Source organism: Mobula hypostoma, chromosome 3 (assembly GCF_963921235.1).
Source record: "Mobula hypostoma chromosome 3, sMobHyp1.1, whole genome shotgun sequence".
NCBI classification, from domain to species: Eukaryota; Metazoa; Chordata; class Chondrichthyes; order Myliobatiformes; family Myliobatidae; genus Mobula; species Mobula hypostoma.
The window spans coordinates 20,783,306-20,801,582 of NC_086099.1; the positions used below are offsets into that span (position 1 = coordinate 20,783,306).

The window sequence follows — 18,277 nt, forward strand, 5'->3', positions numbered from 1 at the left end:
GCTGGAGGTTTACTGCTTGCGTGAGATGATGGGACTTTTGAGAGACTTTGAGACTATTACTGTGCCATGGTCAGTTCTTACCAAATTATGGTATTGTTTGCACTGTTGTAACTATATGTTATAATTATGTGATTTTTGTCAGTTTTTAAGTCGATTTGCCATGTGTTCCTGTGATATCATTCTGGAAAAACATTGTATCATTTCTTAATGCATGCATTACTAAATGACAATAAAAGGGGACTGTGTGTCCTCATAATCTAATCTAATAACATTATCAAATCAATGAAAGACTGAACGAACTTGGGTGTTCAATCAGTGGGCAAAAGACGACAAACTGTGCAAAGAAATAATTACAGTTGCAGGCTCGATTTTGTCATTTAAAAAAAATTGGATAGGTATATGGACAGGAAAGGAATGGAGGGTTATGGGCTGAGTGCAGGTCGGTGGGACTAGGTGAGAGTAAGGGTTCGGCACGGACTAGAAGGGCCGAGATGGCCTGTTTCCGTGCTGTAATTGTTATATGGTTAACAACAAATACATAACCAATAAATATCAAGAACATGAGATGAGGAGTCCTTCAAAGTAAGTCCATAGGTTGTGGGAACACTTCAGTGATAGGGCAAGTGAAGTTAAGTGAAGTTTCTCCCTTTGGTTCAAGAGTTTGGTTCAACAGTGTGCAGAAGATCATCTTTGAGTGCACACCATGCGAAATCATGATGTGGATGGATGGGCTACAGCAGCAAAGACCATAAATATACACTCAGTGGCCACTTTCATAGGTTCAGTTGATACGGAATTAGCTGGTCACTGAGAGTACCGTTTAATAAAAATAAAGCAACAGCAAAGTATTTTGATAACAATACTTCCCTTAGAGATGGCAATGTATAATTCGGAATGGGATTCGGAAGTGATGCCCTCCTTCAGCACTCGTGCCCTTGTGGAACTGGAAGTTATGGTGAAAGAAGTTTCATTGAGGTAAGTTCGATGGGTTGTTGCAGTTCATTTTGCAGATGAGGCACACAGCAGTCAGTCTGCAGGTCATGGAGGAGGGAATGCAAAGGAAGGTGATCAAGGAAATTGATTGATTCCTTCTCTTGCTCCCTCAGGAACCACACCACCAGGTTCAGGAACAATTATTAATCATCACCCATCAGGCTCTTGAACCAAAGGGGATAACTGCTATAATGATTATTTTTCTATTTTGGATTTATTGAGTATACCTGCAAGGAAATGAATCTCAGGGTTGTATATAGTGACTTATTTGTATTTTGATAATAAATTTACTTTGAACTTTAAACTCTGACACCTAAAAAAAGTCTCTCTCCACCCTCTGAATGGATAAATAATCCCTTACGTTCCCCGTAAACATTTCACCCATGATTTCTAGTTCTAGTCTTATCCAGCCTCAGTGGGAAATGCCTGCTTGCATTTGCCATATCTGTACCCCTCTCATTTTGTATGCCTCCACTATTCTCCAACACTTGAGGGAATTTTGGCTCTATCCTATTCGGCATTTCCCTATAACTCAGGTCCTCGATTTTTTTTGTGCTATAGGGCTTCATTAGCCAGCCTACCTTCCACTGGACATTAAAGAAGCTCTTTCGCTAGGTTTCTGTTAGGGTGAGGGAGGATAGGCAGGTGATAGAGAAGGGATGCGCTCAGATGGACGGTTTGAGATGTGTCTATTTTAACACAAGGAGTATTGGGAACAAAGCTGATGAGCTTAGAGCGTGGATCAGTACTCGGCGCTATGATGTGGTAGCCATTATGTAGACTTGGATGGCTCAGGGACAGGAATGGTTACCTCAAGTGCCGGATTCAGATGTTTCAGAAAGGACAGGGAGGCAGAAGAGGTGGGGGTGTGGCACTGTTGATCAGAGATTGTGTCACAGCTGCAGAAAAGGTGGACGCCATGGAGAGACCGTCTACGGAGTCTCTGTGGGTGGAGGTTAGGAACAGGAAGGGATCAATAAATCTACTGGGTGTTTTTTATAGGCTGCCCAATAGTAACAGGGATATCAAGGAGAGAGGGAAGCAGATCCTGGAAAGGTGTAATAATAACAGAGTTGTTGTGATGGGAGATTTTAATTCCCCGAATATCAATTGGCATCTCCCTAGAGCAAGGGGTTTAGATGGGGTAGAGTTTATTAGGTGAGTTCAGGAAGGTTTCTTGACACAATATGTAGATAAGCCTACAAGAGGAGAGACTGTACTTGATTTGGTATTAGGAAATGAACCTGGTCAGGTGTCAGATCTCACAGTGGGAGAGCATTTTGGAGAGAGTGATCATAATTCTATCTCCTTTACAATAGCATTGGAGAGAGATAGGAACAGACAAGCTAGAAAAGTGTTTAATTGGAGTAAGGGGAATTATGAGGCTATCAGGCAGGAAATTGGAAGCTTAAATTGGGAACATATGTTATCAGGGAAAAGTACGGAAGAATGTGTGTTCAGGGGATGTTTGTGTGGAGTTCTGCATATGTATGTTCCAATGGGACAGGGAAGTTACGGTAGGGTACAGGAACTGTGGTGTACAAAGGCTGTAATAAATCTGGTCAAGAAGAAAAGAAAAGCTTACAAAAGGTCCAGAGAGTTAGGTAATGTTAGGGATCTAGAAGATTATAAGGCTAACAGGAAGGAGCTTAAAAAGGAAATTAGGAGAACCAGAAGGGGCCACGAGAAGGCCTTGGCGGACAGGATTAACAAAACTCCCAAGGCATTCTACAAGTATATGAAGAGCAAGAGGATAAGACGTGAAAGAATAGGACCTACCAAGTGTGACAGTGGGAAAGTGTGTATGGAACCGAAGGAAATAGCAGGGGTACTTAATGAATACTTTACTTCACTATTCACTATGGGAAAGGATCTTGGTGATTGTAGTGCAGACTTGCAGCAGACTGAAAGGCTTGAGCATGTAGATATTAAGAAAGAGTATGTGCTAGAGCTTTTTGAAAGCATCAAATTGGATAAGTCGGTGGGACTGGATGAGATGACCCCAGGCTACTGTGGGAGGCGAGGGAGGAGATTGCTGAGCCTCTGGCGACGATCTTCGCATCATCAGTGGGGACGGAAGAGGTTCTAGAGGCTTGGAGGCTTGCGGATATTGTTCCTTTATTCAAGAAAGGGAGTAGAGATACCCCAGGAAATTATAGATCAGTGAGTCTTACTTCAGTGGTTGGTAAGTTGAAGGAGTAGATCCTGAGAGGCAGGATTTATGAACATTTGGAGAGGAATAATATGATTAGGAATAGACAGCATGGCTTTGTCAAGGGCAGGTCATGCCTTACGAGCCTGATTGAATTTTTTGAGGATGTGACTAAACACACTGATGAAGGAAGAGCGGTAGATGTAGTGTTTATGGATTTCAGCAAGGCATTTGATATGCTACCCCATGCAAGGCTTATTGAGAAAGTAAGCAGGCATGGGATCCAAGGGAACATTGTTTTCTGGATCCAGAACTGGCTTGCCCACAGAAGGCAAACAATGGTTGTAGATGGGTCATATTCTGCATGGAGGTCGGTCACCAGCGGTGTGCCTCAGGGATCTGTTCTGGGACCCTTACTCTTCGTGATTTTTATAAATGACCTGGATGAGGAGGTAGAGGGATAGATTAGTAAGTTTGCTTATGACACAAAGGTTGGAGGTGTTGTGGATAGTGTGGAGGGCTGTCAGAGCTTACAGCGGGACATTGATAGGATGCAAAACTGGGCTGAGAAGTGGCAGATGAAGATCAACCCAGATAAGTGTGGGGTGGTTCATTTTGGTAGGTGAAATATGATGGCAGAATATAGCATTAATGGTAAGACTCTTGGCAGTGTGGGAGATCAGAGCGATCTTGGGGTCCGAGTCCATTGGACGCTCAAAGCAGCTGAGCAGGTTGATGCTGTGGTTAAGAAGGCACATGGTGTATTGGCCTTCATTAATCATGGAATTGAATTTAGGAGCCGAGAAGTAATGTTGCAGCTATATAGGACCCTGGTCAGACCCCACTTGGAGTACTGTGCTCAGTTCTGGTCGCCTCACTACAGGAAGGATGTGGAAGGCATAAAAAGGGTGCAGAAGAGATTTACAAGGATGTTGCCTGGATTGGGGAGCATGCCTTATGAAGTCAGGTTGAGTGAAATCGTCCTTATCTCCTTGGAGTGACAGAGGATGAGAGGTGACCTGGTAGAGGTGTATAAGATGATGAGAGGCATTGATTGTGTGGATTGTCAGAGGCTTTTTCCCAGGGCTGTAATGGTTGCCACAAGAGGACACAGGTTTAAGGTGCTGGGGAATAGGTACAGAGGTGATGTCAGGGGGAAGTTTTTTATGCAGAGAGTGGTGAGTGCGTGGAATGGGCTGCCAGCAAAAGTGGTGGAGGCGGATATGATAGGGTCTTTTAAGAGACTTTTGGATAGGTACATGGAGCTTAAAAAATAGAGGGCTATGGGGAAGTCTAGTAATTTCTAAGGTCGGGACATGTTCGGCACAACTTTGTGTGCTGAAGGGCCTGTATTGTGCTGTAGGTTTTCTGTGTTTCTATGTTTCTATGATGCTGGCGCTCTTACGAACAAGTCTCCTTGCCCTTCATTGTCCATTAGAAAAGGAGAAATTTGGGAAGGAAGAGGACACATTATTATGTTCAACTGCCAAGCAACTGATATCAGAATATCATGATTATAATCTTTAGAGAAATGACAGCTACAAATGTGTATGAACTGATGGGGCCTCCCTTCCAGCCTGTCCTTTGAGACTGTAACCAATCGTTTTGCAGTTATAAGGTTACATCGCTCATTGCTTCTCCCGGGTGAAGGAGCTACTTTACAAGCATAAAGTATTATGATTCCATTGATTTTGATCATGAATCATTTTTTGCTGTTCTGATTCATAAAGCACTGACTGAATTAAACCTCGACTTTCTTTGCCAGAGCCTGAGCAGATGACTCCAAAGATATTACTATAATGATGACAAACGTCAACCCTAAAGCCAAATCATCTACTCAATTGCAGAAATGTTTTTCTCCAAATCAATTCTGCAGGAGGAATATGGGAATTATATATCCACAGATACTTGAAGTATATAGGCAGATCTGTTTGCTGTAAAGCTGCTGTTTATTTTTAATGCCTGTTCTCTCCCCCAATGATCGACGCAGGTCAGAAGCAAACATGCCCCAGCCATGTCATCACGCTGAGGCTTCTCTTGCCACTGGTCCCAAGAGCATACTGACTCACAGCAATGAAATTAAAAGACTTCAATATAACCAAAAGACGCTCTTCTGATACCCAGCGATAACTTGTGACGACTTCAGTTCCTTTTGTGAAGTAATGATATCAAATCTTGCACAAAGATTTCTGCACTTTATGCGATGCTGTCCCAATGAGCAATATTGACATATTGATGCAATTACAGAGAAGGCACGACAGTAGCTATATTTCAGTAGGAGTTTGACAGACTTGGTATGTCAGCAAAGATGCCTGTAACTTTCTACAGATGCACCATGGAGAGCATCCTAACCGGTTGCATCACTGTCTGGTATGGAGGAACAACTGCACAGGATTGGAAAAAAGATGCAGAAGTTGCAAACTCAGTCCTACTTTTTGCACTACTTCTTTAACTTTATATATATATATATATTTCTTATTGGAATTTGTAGTTTTTAAAATTATGTATTGCTGCCACAAAACACATAATTCACAACATTTGTTATGATATTAGACCGGATTTTAGAAAGAAACATAGAAAACTTACAGCACAATACAGGCCCTTCGGCCCACAAAGTTGAGTGGAGCATGTCCCTACCTTAGAAATTACTAGGCTGACCTATAGCCCTCTATTTTTCTAAGCTCCATCTACCTATCCAAAAGTCTCTTAAAAGATCCTATTGTATCCGCCTCCACCACCGTTGCTGGCAGCCCATTCCACGCACTCACCACTCTCTGAGTAAAAGACTTACCCCTGACATCTCCTCTGTACCTACTCCCCAGAACCTTAAACCTGTGTCCTCTTGTGGCAACCATTTCAGCCCTGGGAAAAAGCCTCCGACTATCCACACGATCAATGCCTCTTATTTTCCTCAAGCTTCTTCAAGTTGAACACGGCACTGTTCTTAGGGCCTTTCTCCACTCGTCAAGTCAAGTCACTTTTTATTGTCATTTCAACCATAAATGCTGGTACAGAGCATAGTAAAAATGAGACAACATTTTTCATGACCATGGTGCTACATGAAACAATACAAAAACTACACTGAACTTCGTAAGAAAAAACACAAAAACTACACTAGACTACAAACCTATCCAGGACTGCATGAAATGCACAAAACAGTGCAGGCAATAAATAATAATAAATAATAAACAAGACAGTAGGCACAGTAGAGGGCAGTAGGTTGGTGTCAAGCCAGGCTCTGGGTATTGAGGAGTCTGACGGCTTGGGGGAAGAAACTGTTACATAGTCTGGTCGTGACAGCCTGAATACTTCGGTGCTTTTTTCCAGATGGCAGGAGGGAGAAGTGTTTATATGAGGGGTGCGTGGGGTCCTTCGTAATGTTGTTTAATTTGCTGATGCAGCGTGTGGTGTAAATGTCTGTGATGGCGGGAAGAGAGACCCCGATGATCTTCTCAGCTGACCTCACTATCCGCTGCAGGGTCATGCAATCTGAGAAGGTACAATTCCCGAACCAGGCCGTGATGCAGCTGCTCAGGGTGCTCTCAATACAACCTCTGTAGAATGTGGTGAGGATGGAGGGAGGGAGATGGACTTTTCTCAGCCTTCGCAGAAAGTAGAGACACTGCTGGGTTTTCTTTGCTATGGAGCTGGTGTTGAGGGACCAGCTGAGATTCTCTGCCAGGTGAACACCAAGAAATTTGGTGCTCTTAACAATCTCTAAGGAGGAATCGTTGATGTTCAGCGGAGAGTGGTCGCTCCATGTCCTCCTGAAGTTAACAACCATCTCTTTTGTTTTGTTCACATTCAGAGACAGGTTGTTGGCTCTGCTCCAGTCTGTTAGCCGCTGCACCTCCTCTCTGTATGCTGACTCATCGTTATGCTGATGAGACCCACCACGGTCGTGTCATCGGCGAACTTGATGATGTGGTTTGAGCTGTGTGTTGCAGCACAGTTGTGGGTCAGCAGAGTGAACAGCAGTGGACTGAGCACACAGCCCTGGGGGGCCCCGGTGCTCAGTGTGATGGTATTGGAGATGCTGCTTCCAATCCAGACTGACTGAGGTCTCCCAGTCAGGACGTCTAGGATCCAGTTGCAGAGGGAGGTGTTCAGGCCCAGTAGGCTCAGCTTTCCAATCAGTTTCTGAGAAATGATTGTGTTGAATGCTGAACTGAAGTCTATGAACAGCATTCAAACGTACGTGTCTTTTTTGTCCAGGTGCTACTATTGTAACAAACGAGAAATTTATGGGAGATTTAAACGTTAGCTGGATGGACATTGTAGTAGGGAATGACTGATTAAACTGTTTTAGCAATTACATTTGTAGCTTGGAACTTCAAATTTCCTTTCCAGAAAATGCACTATTAAACTGTGTGGCCCGAGGTCACTGTGGGGAGATCAGGTTGGCAAACTGCTATAGGTGAAATCTGATCTGTGCTGTGGCCTAGTATTATGTGCTGATGGGACAGCTATTTGGGGAGTTGCATTGGAGCCCTGTGTTGTGTTTGCTGGAGGAGGGTAAGAGAACTGAGGCACCGAGGACTGAGAAAAGATCAGGGCTGGCAATGAGATCAGGTTCTCCCTCAGGACCCTCAGTGAATCACAGCCAGCTCCATCATCAGGACAAGCCCCCTTACCAACAAGGACATCTTCAAAAGGTGGTGCCGCAGAAAGGCAACATCCACCATTAAGAAGCCTCAAGCACCCAGGTCATGCCCTCTTCTCATGACTATCATCAGGGAGTAGGAGCAGCTCTTTCCCCTCTGCCATCAGATTTCTGAATGTCCACAAACCCTTAAAAACTACATCACTATTCCTCTTTTATTATTGTCACAATAGGCACTGCCAATATTGGAATCCAAGTGCACAGGAAAGACAGACTCTGATGTAGGGAGTAGAGAGATGTAAGTTTTATTCATAATAATTCCAAAATAGCATTGGTAGCTCGGCCAAGCGGCACCAGGAGAAGCAATATTCTCAAAACTAGAACCCTGCCATTAGCGCTAATCAGACATCTGCTTATATAATACAAGTTAGACTGAATCCCTGAGCCTGTCAAAATAAACTTAACAAGTTTAACCAGAAGGCACCAGGTGACCGCATTACAAAGAGCAAGTTGCTTGAGATAAACACAGGTAACTGTAAATGATTAACGACTCTTATTAAACAACAATTAACCAATTCAGGAGCTCTAAAAACATCAGAGCCCGATGCTCTCTGGCGCTCCACACTGGCTTGAAGAAGTTATTAAACTTACAGTAATTTTTTTTAATCTCCTGCATTGTACTGCTGCCACATTACAACAAATTTCATGGCATTTGTCATCGATAATAAATCTGATTATGATTTTGAAGTGAAGGTTAAAGATCAAGCTCAGATGGGAGGGGTTGTTTGGTCATAGGAGTCATTTAATACAGTGTGCAGAGAGACATTTAAGTCAGAAGGATGGAAGTCCAATAAATATCCTGACTGGCGACCCACCCAGCATTGGCTCAAGTTATCCAAGGAATGTCTAAAGATGGCCCCTTAACAAAGGGTTAAGTTGTCAGTCAATGCACCTATGGTTTTAGAAATTGCATTTAGAGATACAAAGGTGAATCATGCTGGAATTCTGCAGTCAAACCTCTGGAGAGAAACAGAAATGGATGTTAGCAAAATTCAATCCTGGAAAAAAAATTGATTTTCTTGGAAAGAAATTGATTTTCAGTTGCATAACTCTATAAAATACAGTGCTATGCAATTGAACTTCTAGGTAGAAGTGTTTTATAGGCATGTGAAATGAATTTCATGGGTTACTACTTACTTCAGCAAAGTTGCAAAGGCTAAAGGTTTTTATCCATTTTGAGGTAATACTATACATACATAATTTGAATAGTACATCAGCTGTTTGTACATTACTATAAGTATGAAACCTTGGAAAATGATATTCCATTTGTGAACAGCTCTCAGGACCATATTGCCTAAAGGCTTATCATTTTGGTTGAGTGCACAATACTAGAACATGGACAAATAGGAACCTAGGTTAGCATGGACCAGTTGGGCTGAAGGGCCTCTTTCCATGCTGTACAACTCTATGGCTCTGCTGTATAATTTTAAATGTCAAACCACCAGAAAGTGGCATTGAAATGTACTTGTTTCAGCAGTTTTGTATAAAATTGTTGAGACTAAAATCATTTGATAATGCAGAATTTGATAACACCGGACAACAAATACTTTGCTTCCTGAATAGTTTTGGGTGTATCTTATAGATTTTGGGCTGCTGGTCTTGAAATCACCATGTAATTTCCCTATCTTGCACATATATTTTTGAAGATGCCAATATTTGTTATTTCAATTCATAATTCAAGTCAGCATAACTGATGCCAAAATTAAGGAAGGCATTTTTGTTGGTCCACAAATCAAACAGGTCATCAATGACAGGCAATTCAAAGAACTTCTAGTGGGACTGGAGAAAATTGCATGGAAGGCATTCAATGATATTGTTAAAAGTTTTCTTGGCAAATACAGAGCACCAATCTATATGCAGCTGATTGACAACATGAGTCAAGCATACAAAATCATGAAGTGCATCATGTACTAAAGATTCATTTTCTGCATTCCCATTTAGACTTCTTCCCTGCAAACCTTGCCACTGTCAGTGACGAGCATGGTAAAAGGTTTCACCAGGACGTTGTAATCATGGCGAAACAGTATCAAGACAACTGGAATCCACCAATGCTGGCTAATTATTGTTGGACACTTCAGCTAGAAATCCCAGAAACTGAGTACAAATGAAAATCATCAACAAAATATTTTTAGCTTAGTTGAACTTTTGCAAAGTATCAACACTTTTATGCAATTAAACACATTACAGTATATTCAATAAAATTAAATTTTTGTTTCTCTAAATTCTAAAGTGGCCTGAAATTATATTTGTGTTCAGCTTCAAGCGGTCTATCATAATCAAAAAAAAATTCTGAGGAAGCAACACTTTGAAATTTTTTTTTGTCCAGTGTAAATGATATTATCTTACAAAAACAATAAAACTAAAGGCCAAGGTTTTGAGGTTAGGTAATTCCAATACTTTTTCACAGAAACAATATTTCAGTAAGTGGATGGTATTTTTAAAAAAATGGTCTTCCAGGAGTGACGGAACAAACAGTACTGATTCATTAGGTTTTCCGCCACAGTTTAGCAACACCATGACCACTTTGACCTAAAATGGTACTTTTTCTGTTCTAATTGTGTTCTTTCTTGTAAAACTTGTGTTTCATTTATGTTTTTTTTAATGAATGCTGCTTATATGATGCTATGCATTTGAGATGCTGCTGGGAGTAATTTATTTGTATTTATATGTATTTGTGCCTGTGATGGTAAGCTTATCTTTGATTTTGATTTTACTGCTGAGTCCACTGTAGACAAATGGCAAGGACTGACAGGTTTTGTTTGACCACATACCCATAACGCTGGTCAAGTGTGAACCAATTCAGTGGTCTTTTTTCCTGGCAGTTTCTGGTTTTCCCATATTGAAATATTGGGAAGAAAGTAATTGCTGATATTGGGTTGCATTATCAACCGCCCGAGCTACACATTTTTTGAATTATTTCCCTTGCCAATATTGTTCCTATGACTAGAGATCAGGGATTGATGATGAACAAAAGACTTTTTTCAAGTTCTGGCATTCAGTTTCAGCATCAAACATAATTTTGCTCCTCATCAAGAATCAGAGAAAAGGGCAACAGCAACATCAGTTGTGATGAAAGGTCGTAGCCCGAAACCTTGACTGTATACTCTTTTCCATAGATGCTGCCTGGCCTGCTGAGTTGTTCTAGTATTTTGTGTGTGTTGCTTGGACTTCCAGCATTCTTGTTTGTGAAAGAACAACATCTTTGCCAATAAAGGTAAGTGGGAATGGAAAATTGTGAACTGAGAGCATGCTGCCAACAACCCACGGAAATGGTCCTCTTTAAGGTGAGTGAAGATAGGTAAGTTGATGGGGGAGGTGAGGAGAGTCATGATTGTCTAAATGTTGAAGGCAAGAAGGCTAAGGAGCCCTTCCTGTCACCAGAGGAACCTCATGACCATCTTGTGGCAGTGAAATATCTTGCGGCAAGGTGGCAAAATGGTTAGCACAACACCTTACAGTACCAGTGATCCCAGTTCAATTCCTGCTGCTGCCTGTAAGGAGTTTGTATGTTCGCCATGTGACCACGTGGATTTCCTCCGGGTCCTCTAGTTTCCTCCCACAGTCCAAAGACATACCAGTTGGTAGGTTAATTGGTCATTGCAAACTGTTCCATGATTAGGCTAGGGTTAAATCGGGGGTTGCTGGGTAGCGTGGCTTGAAGAGGTAGAAGGGCCTATTCCACATTGTGTCTAAATAAATATTTATTGATTGTGTACCGCTAAACCCAGCAATGGGCTCAGGGACTGTGAGCACATCTGTTGGCCTGCAGTGAAAATAGTTTCAGGTGGATAGAATAAGGGAAGGCAGGAACAGGAGATAACCCCCAGCTCCTCTGCAGTCTTTGCTGGATTGGGAGAGGGAATGAAAGATGCTGATTAGCACAGTTAACATCATCTAACTTTTGTTCAGTCTTAACCAGGTGTTTCAACCAAAATTCATAATAGTACTCCCCTAATGCATACTACATTAGCATTTCTCATTTTAACTATCCCTTCTGTACCAGCGTGCAAATTTAGTGTAGATTTAATGTCATTTAGAGCTCATTTTTAAGTTTACCTATAGGCTGCTGTGGAACTCAATACTTTGTCGATGGGGAAAAATCCACCGCAGGTTTGTTGAATATTCATCAAACAAAATGATTTGGCTTCAGAATGATCCTCATGGCATGATTTTCCAAAATTAATCTCTTTTTTTAATTAGCAGCATTTATGTTTCAGGAAGACCAGACAAATTCCAAATGCCCTATGTACAATAAAATATGCAAATGCAGGTTCGAATGGGAAATCCATGCCTTTCATATTTTAAAATGATTAGTAAATATGAAATCTGTTTTCAGCTATGATCATAATGGGTTGACATGCACATATCGCTAGCAAGTTGTTAGTTCATAAGGAAATTATATGGCAAATATGACAATTTGAAACACACCATATTCAGTGGTTGGCAGCTTGGTACAGGTCTTTGAGAATACTAACCAAGCATATAGTTGAATAAAGAAATGTACATCCTTAAGAATAATCTCAGTTTGACTGAAATTACTTCTGACAAAACCTTTAAACTCAGACAGACACATATCAGGGGGAATACATGACGGAATGGATTAGGTCATACATAACTTCATCATCAGGTCATGCTGAATTGACACAAACAACCATTCTCAAACAGTTGAAAGAGCAGAATTAATTTATACAACTGTTGGCAAAGGCGGGTGAATCAAATATATTACCTGTTATTATACATAAAGCAGCATCAAATATCATATATAAACAAATATAAATATTCTCAAAAGAAATAATCTGGAATAAATATGGTGGTGAATATAAAAAAGGAAGTATTTAGGATCTTTGAGTTTTCGATAGTTAATATAATTACATTAGTTTTGAAGCAGTACATCTCCTTGTTGCTAAAGTTATGACAGAAGAGAAAATGGTTAGAGAAATTCGGAATGGATTCTTGTTCCCCTCAAACCTGAAACTAGGCTCAGTTTTAAGCAAGGTCAGCGAATTTGGGGATTGATGCACACTTCCAATGGTTCTTACAGTGACACTGCAGTGTCAATCCTTAGGACACAGAAACATCTTTCACATAATTTGTAAGGATATTGATGCTCCCAATCAATAAATAGGTCAAACTAATGATGCCAATTTACGTTTCTGTGTTTAAGCAGAGAATATCTTGTTAGGGTTTGAAGCACCTTCAATTACTCCAAAAGACAGAGGTTTGGTAAAATACTGAAAGGCTTTTATTCGTTGTACAGTATGACCTCCACAGTGAGTGTCTGCCCCTGGACTGAGGGGGAGGGGCAAGGCGAACACCTTTATACAGGACTCTGAGGGAGGAGCCACAGGGGCAGTCAGCAGAGGGGTGTGTCCAGACAGGTAACCCAGTTACAACATATATACATGGTTTACCACAGGGTTTAAAGCAAAAGAAAAAAATAAAATTTACTTAAAACCTTTGACTCTTTTTCAAAATGACTCAAATTGCTTGCTAGCAATTGAATGCTTTTGAAACATTGTTCCTGTCATAATCTAGGGAATATAGCAACCAATTTGTTCAGGGGAAACACCTGCAAATATTATAGTTATAATAATCAGATAACTTTAGAGATGATGAGGAATAAGTAGAAGCCAATGCTTCACAGGTCACACCTTGCTCTAATCCGAAGGCCTCTTGAGAAATGCAAAAATGCAAAGGCGATCGATTATTTTGATTATAAAAGTTCCTTTGACAATTAATTTCCTGTTTGACAAATGAAGAATATTCTGTTGGATATGAATTGTGCACTATGATTAAAAGTTCAAAATATGAAGAGACATTTCCAGAAGTTGGAAGAGAGAAGCAATAAATGTAATTTTAATAGGAATAATAGTTGAGTTGTAGAATTCATCGCAGCTTAAAAAGACAACTAAATGCAAATGTTTTAGAGGCTTATGCCTTTATCCCAGTTTGCTGTCCCATCAGGAACCTCTTCCTACTGTTGGTTAAATTTAATCCATTGTCAATGGTTTGCATGATTTGTATTTTTTTCTTTCTCTTGTGCATCGAGTGTTGGTGTTTTATTTTTACTTTATTCCTTTGTTCTTTAATTGGGTTCATTTGGGTTTCTTGCTTTGTGGCTACCTGTGAACAAGCAAATCTCCAAGTTGTATAATTTATGCATCTTTTGATAATAAGTGTACTTGGATCTTGAATCATGAAATAGTCAACATAGGATGGAGTTGATTTTGGCAAGATGGAATGCATCTTCGGGTTCAGAAGGAAGTACTTGGAGAGATTGCGGAGGCATTAACAATGATCTTTCAAGAATTGATAGATTCTGGCATTGTACCGGATTGCAAATGTTACTCTGCTATTTAAGAAGGGTGGGAGGCAGCAGAAAGGAAACTATAGACCTGTTAGCCTGACATCAGTGGTTGGGTAGTTGTTGGAATCGATTGTTAGGGATGAGATTACAGAATACCTGGAGACACATGACAATTAGGCCAAAGCCAGCATGGTTTCCTGAAAGGAAAATCCTGCCTGACAAACCTACTGCAATTCTTTGAGGAAATTACAAGCAGGGTAGGCAAAGGAGATGCAGTAGATGTGGTGTACTTGGATTTTCAGAAGGCCTTTGACAAGGTGCCACACATGAGGCTGCTTAGCAAGATAAGAGCCCATGGAATTACAGGGGAGTTACTAGCATGGGTGGAGCATTGGTTGATCAGCAGAAAGCAGAGACTGGGAATAAAGGGATCCTATTCTGGCTGGCTGCCGGTTACCAGTGGAGTTCCACAGGGGTTGCTGTTGGGACCACTGCTTTTTATGATGTATGCCAATGATTTGGACTATGGGATTAATGGATTTGTGGCTAAATTTGCAGATGATACAGAGGTAGATGGAGGTGTGGGTAGTGTTGAGGAAACCGAGAGCCTGCAGAAAGACTTAAATAGTTTAGGGTAATGGGCGAAGAAGTGGCAAATGAAATACAATGTTGGTAAGTGTATGGTCACGCACTTTGGTGGAAGAAATAAATGGACAGAAATAGATAGGGAGAAAATTCAAAATGTAGAGATGCAAAGGGACTTGGGAGTCCTTGTGCAGGATGCCCTAAAGGTTAACCTCTAGGTTGTGTCGGTGGTGAAGAGGCAAATGCAATGTTGGCATTCATTTCTAGAGGTATAGAATATAAGAGCAGGGATGTGATATCGAGGCTCTATGAGGCATTCGTGAAACCACATTTGGAGTACTGTGTGCAGTTTTGGGCTCCTTATTTTAGAAAGGATATACTGACATTGAAGAGGGTTCAGAGAAGATTCACGAGAATGAATCCAGGAATGAAAGGATTACTGTATGAGGAACGTCTGGAAGCTCTTGAGCTGTATTCCCTGGAGTTCAGGAGAATGAGAGGGAATCTCATAGAAACATTCTGAATGTTAAAAGGCCTCAACAGATTAGATATGACAAAGTTATTTCTCATGATAGGGGAGTCTAGGACAAGAGGGCACGACTTCAGGATTGAAGGACGACCATTTAGAACAGAGTTGTGGAGAAATTACTATAGTCAGAGGGTGGTATTTGTTGCCACGAGTATCTGTGGAGGCTAAGTCATTGGTTGCATTTAAGGCCGAGATAAATAGGTTCTTGATTAGCTAGGGCATCGAAGGGTATAGGGAGATGGCAGGGGAGTAGGGATGACTGGAAGAATTGGATCAGCCCATGATTGAATGGTGGAGCAGACTCGATGGGTTGAATGGCCTACTTCTGCTCCTATATCTTATGGTCTTATGGACTGTCATAGAAATTCAAATGAATACCCTCTGTTTTCCATGTTTTGCAATTATTCATAAATCTTAGAATATTACAGTGCAGAAGCAGGCCCTTTGGCCCATCTAGTCTGTGCCTAGACGGATCGACCTGCACCTGGACCATAGGCCTCTATACTTTTCCATTCAGGTACCTATCCAAATTTCTCTTGAGTGATGAAATTGAACTTAAATCCCCCACTTCCTTTGGCACCCTCTTCCCCCCTCTGAGTGAGGAAGTTCATCCTCATAAGACCATAAAGACATAGGAGCAGAATTAGGCCATTCAGCCCATTGAGTCTGCTCCAACATTCCATCATGGCTGATCCCAGATCCCACTCAACCCCATAAACCTTTGCCATAACCTTTGATGACCAATTAGGAAACTATCAATTTTCACTTTAAATATACCAGCAGACTTGGCCCCACAGCTGTCTGCAGCAGAGCATCCCACAGATTCACTACTCTCTGCCAAAAAAAAATTCCTCCCTACCTCTGTTCTAAATGGTCGCCCCTCAATTTTGAGGCTGTGCCCTTTAGTTCTGGACACCCCTACTACGGGAAACATCCTCTCCACCTCCACCTTATCGAGTCCTTTCAATATTTGGTAGGTTTCAATGAGATCTCCCCAAATTCTTCTAAATTCTAGTGAGCACAGGCCCAAAGCCGCCAAACGTTCCTCATATTTTAACCCCTTCATTCCTAGAATCATCCTCGTGAATCTCTTCTGGATTCTCTCCAATGACAATACATCCTTTCTGAGATATGGGGCCCAAAACTGTTGACAATTTTCCAAGTATAGACTGACTAGTGTCTTATAAAGCCTCAACATTATCTGATTGTTTTTATATTCTGTTCACTTTGAAGTAAATGCCAGCATTGCATTTGCCTTCTTTACCACAGACTCAACCTTTAAATTAACCTTCTTGGCATCTTGCACAAGGACTCCTAAGTCCCCCTGCACCTCTGATGTTTGAATTTTCTCCCCATTTAGATAACAGCCTGCACTTTTGTCCCTTTTACCAACATGCATTATTATACATTTCCCAACACTGTATTCCAGTGTTGTCCTTGAAAGTGACTCTGTAGATAGTATAATCAATTCAGAGTTGAGATGAATGAAGTTATCAACATTGGTTCAGTATTTACCATCAGGTTATAAGGTGATAATTATTCTGCACTATAATATTAAAAGGAGGTACCGAATTCAACCCATAGCATCTAGGTTTACATTGCTGTCTTTAATTTCAATTTGAAGAAGTACAAATGGATAATTGAATTAAGATGCTAGAAAGTTAGTTTAAATACAGCATTCTTATGTAGTTCTCTGCAAAACTCGCTCATGTTATTTAATCTCTACATACAATCTACTCTAGCGCATGGAGATTCAATGCACACCAAGGTGAAGGGGCAAGCATAGGACAGTGTGGCAGATATCAAACTTGTCACAACTCACTGATATGAGACATGAGGTTCACTTAAATGTACCTGGCCCAACCCTGCTGAAAACCACTTTAGGTCAGCAGGTGAAGGCTGCGTGAATGCGGCAGGAAAGACCAATTGTCCTGCTCCGGATTTCAGGTTTTTTTAGATTTTCCACATTTGAGCTGTTTCTTTTCATCTCTACTTAGATTTTTTTCAATCCTTTGCTGACATAAGTCACTCTACAGCATGAACCAAATTATCCAGAATGATACATATGAGAAGAGCTGGATAAAAGGTCTTTGTACTCATTGTCTAAGACAACATTCTCACATTTGTTGAAACCAATGTATAAATGTTAATTAAAGCATTTCAGTCTCCTGCTTCAAGTGCTTTTTACAATTGCCCCATACTTGAGATTAAAAATACTTCAGGTTCATAAACATTTATAAAATTATTTTGCTGCTATTTGAATTAAATGTTATTTCTTTTTGCAACACGTGGTCTAGATATTGCAGTACACTCAAATAAATACATTAGATGGTCAAAGCAGTGATACTGACATCTATTTTACTCAAGGGCTGCTCCTGCAAATATCAGTAGTTCCCATGGCCTTTGTGAGAAGTTTTCAGAGTTTGTCCCTGTGCTCAAATAAAACTTCAGAAAGCTCTTATAAGCTTTGCATTCTAAATTATTTATTCTATGTCATTATTCATCTCTAAATTAACTTTCTATGTGGTGTAAAATTTAAATAGAAATAGGAAAGGATGGAAGCCATGAGATGTCACAATGAAGTAAAGCAAATTCTGGGTTTTTGTGTGGTAAATTGATTTGTTATTGTCACACGTACCAAGACACAGTGAAAAACTTGTTTTGCATACTGTCCATCTGGATCAATTCATTACAACAGTGCATTGAGGTAGTGCAAGGTAAAACAATAAGAGTAGGTAGCATAAAGTTTTACAGTAACTGAGAAAGTTCAGAGCAATCAGCCCATCAGGCACAGGGTCATAACAATGTGGAGAGTAGCAAGAGAGTTCCAAAAGTAAAAAAAAAGTTCATGGAGACTCAACATTGGGGAGGGGAAGAGAAGGCAGACACATATAAGCTAAGGATTGTCCACTGGAATGAAGAAAGAGAGGAAGGTCAGTTTTCAGGAGGAGGAGGAGGATTCTGTAAGTAACACTGGGGCCAGGAGAGAAGGATGGAACAGAGGAGCAGGAGTGGTGGGTAACAATGAAAATTAGATAAATGGCCAGG

At 40.8% G+C, this 18,277-nt stretch overlaps 1 protein-coding gene across 9 annotated transcripts in view; it reads right to left on the reverse strand.

The window, feature by feature from the left end:
• The window catches only part of celf4 (CUGBP, Elav-like family member 4), a 1,378,019-nt gene that overhangs the window by 864,451 nt on the left and 495,291 nt on the right, over positions 1-18,277 (reverse strand). The gene's annotated exons all lie outside the window — the stretch shown is intronic.